This window comes from Camelus ferus, chromosome 29 (assembly GCF_009834535.1).
Source record: "Camelus ferus isolate YT-003-E chromosome 29, BCGSAC_Cfer_1.0, whole genome shotgun sequence".
NCBI classification, from domain to species: Eukaryota; Metazoa; Chordata; class Mammalia; order Artiodactyla; family Camelidae; genus Camelus; species Camelus ferus.
In genome coordinates, this window is record NC_045724.1 from 6616634 (window position 1) to 6622880 (window position 6247).

The following is a 6247-nucleotide window of genomic DNA, read 5'->3' on the forward strand; positions in this document are numbered from 1 at the left end:
TGGGTCTTGTTTCATGTTTCCTCCCATTTTACTGACATTTTATGATTAATAATTACTAACAGTGGCAAACTATTATAGTTGGCAGCGCACTGAAAAAAAAAAACATCTGCCAAGTGCCTAACCTACCGATTCTACTAATGCGGTTGCATTTCTGAAACACACAGCACCAGCTATCAGATCTTTTAGCGAAACCATCATGAATTTAGTAGCTAGTCTCATAGGAGTTTCTAAAGAATTATTCTCTGAATAATTTCTGAAATTATTTCCTTTGTGTCTTTTCAGCCTTTTAATTAGCACTGATTTATGATCTCTAGTTTACAAGTAGGGGACTCCTTGAGGAACTCATTGGTCCTTATTGCATCTACGCAGTATTTCCCAATGCGGTATCAACGTCCTAGTCCCTGACATGCCCAAGGCAAGCTGTGTTGAGTAATGTGTACCAAAAGCTGTGATTATGAGACTTCTCTGCAAGGGTTTATATACACTATGCAAAAGATTTTCCAATATTTAGCACCCTCATGGAGTAAGTCTTGAAATTATTAAAACTATTTGGACTGTCGACTGAAAAAAAAAAAAGCACAACTGAAAAATTGAGAATGATGTTTTATTCAGCATACTTTCTGAGGACATAAGCCCAGAAGACAGACTTTCAGATAGCTCTGAGGGACTGCTCTGGAGAGGTGTGGGAAGAGCCAGGATATATAGGAGTTTTGCAACAAAAACAGGGTGGTCAGACCATCAAAAGGTTATTGTTAATTAAAGAAAACCAGCCTTCTCAAGTTCGTGAATTTAGTGCTTTTCTATGTGTAGGAAGATGCAAGAGTCTGGGCTCATTGAAATCATCCCTTTGATATGCACCTTAGCTGTGTAGGGCCAGCATCCTCTCCTCTCCCAACCTGAATCCCCTCAGGGTGCACTGTTGGGGTGGCAAGCAGCCTGTTTTTCTCCACCCTGAGTTGCTTCAGGGCTCACCGTTGGGGACAGGACAGTTGCAGTGGCTGATGGTCTGATGGTTGCAACATCCTTTGTTTACTGATGTGGCAGGCACCATTGTTCATCCGCAGGAACCTCTGATTAGAGAAGGAAGGAATCAGAATTCTTACTCTTTCAGAATACACAGAAGGTAGAAATGGTTGTTTCTGAGATATGTGTAAACTGTAAAGGGAGAAGCATTTTCTTGGGGTAGAATGGGAAAAAAAAAAAAAACATTGAGAGAGGGACAGAGGGACACAGGGATACAGAGACAGAGAGAGGGCTTTCCCACCAGTGAGCAGGGAATTACTGGGCGAGGGCAAGGAGGCGGGGCAGGGGGCGGCAGCAGGTGACCAACGGTTTCCCATCCATACCTCGCTCTCTGCGCTTCTCTGGCCCAGCACTTCCTTATGTTATTTGCTGTATCATCATCTGTGGAGTAATGTGGTTCTCCAGTGTGAATGCAAACTTGTGCAGCGGGACAAGGAGCAATGAAAGGCTGCTCTCTTGGCTACTCAAACCACTCCTCCGGAGTAAAGGGAAGGTCATTTTCTGAATATTGATTTTTTGAGATTATTTCTATTTAACTGGTTTCCAAAACAGATTGGAACTAGCTGCTTATCACGTGATAGTGTAAATACCATTCTCCAAGGGAACATGCATGTAGGTGGGGGTTAACCTTGCTTACACAGCAAAGGCAATCATTCCAGTAGTTCAAGTTCAGAGATACGAGATGATGGTAACTGGAGATTTTTTCCTTTCTTCTTTTCTTTCTTTTTCTTTCTTTCTTTCTTTTTTTTTTTTTTTTGAATAAATATAAAGTCAAAATGTAAAGATAATAAAATAATGAGTTGCATAATTCAACAGCACATGTTGAATATTAATGATAGTCTACAGGTACTGAGCATTTCCTAGCTAATGAGCCCAAAATGCTTGCTTTTATCTATCATAACATAATGGTACAGCAAGTTTCTGTTAGCCTAACAGATTACAGAGGCATTTCCAAAGGTGTAAAGATGACAGTTCACAAAAAATGTTAGGCCCCACTGTATCTCTTCTTCGTTATGAAGAAACTTCTTGCCTCAGACTTGCAGAAGGTCACCACGGGGGCCAGGAGTAGAGGAAGAAACCATGAATTCCATCTGTGAAGCCATACTGCCCTCCCCAGTCAGCGTAGCCTTGGGGTTCCCCTGTCTGTCTCCACATACACGTTATCTGGGATACCTCCTGTAATTGAACTGATAGCCAAATAAGGTTTAGACCCCGACACCTAGGGAAGGCACGGCCTGTTTTAGCACAGGTTACACAAGATGAAGAGTATCTCATGCCTCCATATTTGCATACCTTGAAACTGAATAAAAGCAGGTCAGGTTCTAGATACATAAGCATTTAAAAATATTATCCCCTAAGTTATTTGCTTAGCATCTAACTCCTGTTAATCTCCCTCTGTTTTATCTCTGTAGCTGTGGGAGGTCTATGCCCTGAGCCAACAGGGAGCCTTTGTCAGAGCAGCCCTGCAAAGTCAGCAGGGAGGGCGGGCGGGGTTCTCAGCCTCGGGCCCTGGCTGGGCGGGCAGCGCTGGGGTGCCGTCAGCACTGGCTCTTGTTTGGATCAGGCCACTTCCCAGCCTCGCTATTGGCCGACAGAGCAACTTTCTGCTGCCATGGGACAAGCCCCTGTCCTGCTGGCCGGCCAGTACCTGGTGTCGAGAATCCTCCATCCACCATCCAATTGGGTCATCATCACACCGCTGTCACTCTCTCACGTGGCAGGCCGCAGGGACACTTCAGCACATTCCTGGAGGAGAAGAATAAGTGCAAACGACCAAAGAGGTTTTGTTTTGTACAGCTCTCAAGCTCATTAAAAAAAAAAAAAAAGAACTGCTAAAAGCCATAGTACTTGCACTCAGCCAGAAAGAAGGAGAATTAAAGAGAAAATCACCTTCCCTTTAGAATAGGAGGGAACCATTTGTGATGTGCAAAGGTAAGACAGCAGCCAGACCTCTTGGAAGGGGGTGCTTTTTGAAAAAGAGAATTCCCAAGTGCAGAGTGTTCCTGATGGCAGGATTGGTTTCTTCTTGCGCCCCTGTGCACTCCTGATGTGGCCTATTTCCTGGGTAAAGTCCGGGGCAAACTCCCAAGCTGAAGCTTGCCAAAAGATACGTCAGTATTCCCCGCCTTACCGCTCCCCGTTCTCTCCAGGCTTTGCAAAGAACACAGATTTTTTTTCCCATTCATTACCAGCCTTACAGAAGATAATAGTTTATTTGGGGCAGTTATGTCTTCCCCTTTTTAAATCCACAGAAGCATAATTCCAGTGCAGATAAACGGTAGAGACAAATTCATCTGTCAGCGCTGAGTGTCTTTCTGAAATAACCCAGAGAAGTGCTAACCTGGGTCCAAAGAAAAAAATAATCTTTTTTTAAAAATCCTAAAGTGACTATATCTAAAGGATGTCCCTCCAACATAATATTTCAGCTCTACCCCAAATCCTATTGAACGTCTGACTGTGGATGAAGAATGTCACCTGCCATGTTAGTAAACAGAGGATGTTGCAGCCACTACAGCCTCCCCGCGACTGAGGGGATTCAGGATGGAGAAAAACAGGACACTGGCCCTAGGGAGTTAAGGTGCACATCAAAGAGGTGGTTTCAGTGAGCCCAGACTTTTGCATCTTCCCATTCAGAGAAAAGCACTAAATTTGTAAACTTGAGATGTCTGTTTTTTTTTTTAATTAACATTAATCGTTTGATGGTCTGACTACCTGGTTTTTGTTGCAAAAACTCCTGTGTATCCTGGCTGCGCCCTGACGCCTTTGGAGTCCCTCGCAGCTATCTGAGAGGCTGTCTTCCAGGGCTTACGTCGTCCTCAGAAAGTCTGCTAAATAAAACGTAGTTCTCAACTTTTCGGTCGTGCATTTTTTTTCAGGCAACAGGTTGCTCAGCTTCAGGCCCTGGGCCCAGCCCTCTGGATCCCTCTCTGAGGGGAAGCGTCCTTCCATCCCGTCTGGGTTTCTGGGAGGAGGCGGGAAGAAGAGCAGCCGAGTAGCGCTGTGTGTGCCAGGTGCGCTGACGCACCCCTTCCTCCCTTCCTGCCCCACCTTCTTGCCTCTGCCTCCTTCTCTATCCTTTCCCCCAGCTAGCAGCTTCTCCAAAAGATGTGCAGAACTCCTGACTGCCATGTTGCTGTTTCTAGCCAGCAAGCATTTCAGGTAATTTCTAGTTATAAATAAAAAAGATAATGGTTTGCAAGCCGAGGAGCTGAGAGGCAAATTTGGGGGTAACCCTAGTTTACTGAACCCGGTTGGTCAGGCGGTGGAGATAGCTGGACTTTAGAATCAGCCTGAGTCCAAATTCTCCCTTCACTATTGCTCAGCTTTCATGGAAACTTACACAGCCTCAGCTTCGTCGTGTGTAAAGTGAGAATAATTCAAGAATTAAATGGGATCATCTACACAAAGATATCATTATGTTCCTGGCACATAATAATTGTTTAATAAACGTTAGTTGTTATTCTTAAATTTCAAAACCATAACACCTCTCTACCAGTGATATCATATTTAAAGGCCCCAAAATTGTTAACAATAGCAAAATCCTCAACAAGTTCTGGAAAACTGAGATTGAAGTGGAAGAAAGAAAACCTCTAAATGCAAGAAGTGTGTTAAATGGCATATGACAAAGCCAACACTTTCCTATGAAAGGACTTTATACTTTGTAGTGTTGACTGAAATAAAATGCACAACCAAAAAGTTGAGAGTTATGTTTTATTCTGCAGATTTCCTGAGGACTCAAGTCCAGAACACAGTCTCTCAAATCACTCTCAGAGACTGTTTCAAAGTGCCAAGATAGAGGCCAGAATATATGAGTTTCTGCAACAAAGACCAGGTAGTCAGGATACCAAAGAATTACTGTTAATTAAGGAAAACCAGATTTCTCAAGTTAAGGAATTTAGCACTTTTCTCTCTATGGGAAGGTGCAAATTTCTGAGCTCATTGAAATCATTCCTTTGATAAACACCTAGCTCTCTAGGGCCAGTGTCCTGTTCTTTCACATCCGAGTTCCCTCAGGAGGCACCGTTGGAGGTGACAGAGACGGGTTGCCTGCTTGTCGGCACCCTGAGTTCCCTTTGCTTACTGTCAGGGGTATGGCGATAGCATCTGATGACTTGGTGGCCACAGCATCCTTTTTTACTGATACAGCTTGCAATATTCACAGTAGTAAACATGAAACTAGGAACTTAGCAGTATTGATAAAGTTCAGACCTCAGATCAAAGTATCTACTTCCCTGGCATTATCTTGAGTCTAATAAAATTTTTGACCTATATACGAAACAGTGTTGAACATGCTTTTTGGTCTCCAGAAAAAGATACTACCAACTACAAAATATTCCTCTTGATTAATAATGAGCATCCTTCCTATCATGGGTAGAATTGTGTCCCCCTAAAAGATATGCTTAAGCCCTAACCCCGAGGACCTCGGAATGTGATCTCATTTGGAAATAGGACCTTTACAAAAGTAGATTAAAATAAAGTCATCAGGGGCTCTAACCCAATACAACTTGTGTACTTATAAAGAGGAAATCTGGATAAAGAGACAAGCATATGTAGAGAATGCCATGTGAACATGAAGGCAGAGTTCCAGGTGATGCATCTATAAGCCACAGTGCCAAAGAATGCCAGTAAGCCCACAGAAGCTGAGGCAGAAACTGGCAAGTAGCAGAGTTGCCCTCTGAGCAGTCAGAAGGAACCAACCCCACCAACACTTTGATCTCGGCTTTCTAGCCTCCAGGAGAACTGTGAGAAGATACATTTCTGTTGTTTAAACCACTTAGTTCCCGCTGCGTTGTCATGGCAGCCTTAGCAAACATATACATATGCACAATGATCTCAATCATGGTGATATTAAAATTCCATTGGTCGTATTGAAAATGATGTTGAAGAATCACGGCTTCCCAGCCCTAGCAAACAAAACGCGTGCCCTGAAATCTCCTCCTATTTTTCTAAACAATTGCAGCTGCCACACTGGCAGCTTCATCAGCCTGCTTAGTTGCTGCTGCTTTATTGATTGCTACTTTATATTCTCCCAGGCATCCATTAGCTTTCCTGTTGTCATGGTTTTCTGTTTATTTTCCACCCTGTTACATCTTTAAAATGATTAACAGGCAGCCTTATTTTGTGTTTCAATAGTTAAGACCAAGAGCTCAGTAGTGAGCTCAGATCAAAGCAACACACTTAGCTCCACACATCCGTGAGGGAGGCAAGGGCTCCCAGAAGCACC

At 43.5% G+C, this 6247-nt stretch overlaps 1 long non-coding RNA gene across 3 annotated transcripts; it reads right to left on the bottom strand.

Moving 5' to 3' along the window:
- Positions 1–453: 453 nt before the first annotated feature.
- Positions 454–3180, bottom strand: LOC106730892. 3 transcript variants are annotated; one of them, XR_004315919.1, is made up of 4 exons: positions 2914–3180; positions 2672–2769; positions 1347–2210; positions 454–1070 (listed from the first exon to the last, which is right to left on the bottom strand). It is a non-coding gene; the product is annotated as an uncharacterized LOC106730892 (long non-coding RNA). The 3 variants fall into 3 exon arrangements; XR_001367336.2 differs by having other exon boundaries at positions 460–1070; positions 1347–1404; positions 2914–3132; XR_001367337.2 differs by having other exon boundaries at positions 461–1070; positions 1347–1404; positions 2974–3128.
- Between the last annotated feature and the right edge of the window lie 3067 nt (positions 3181–6247).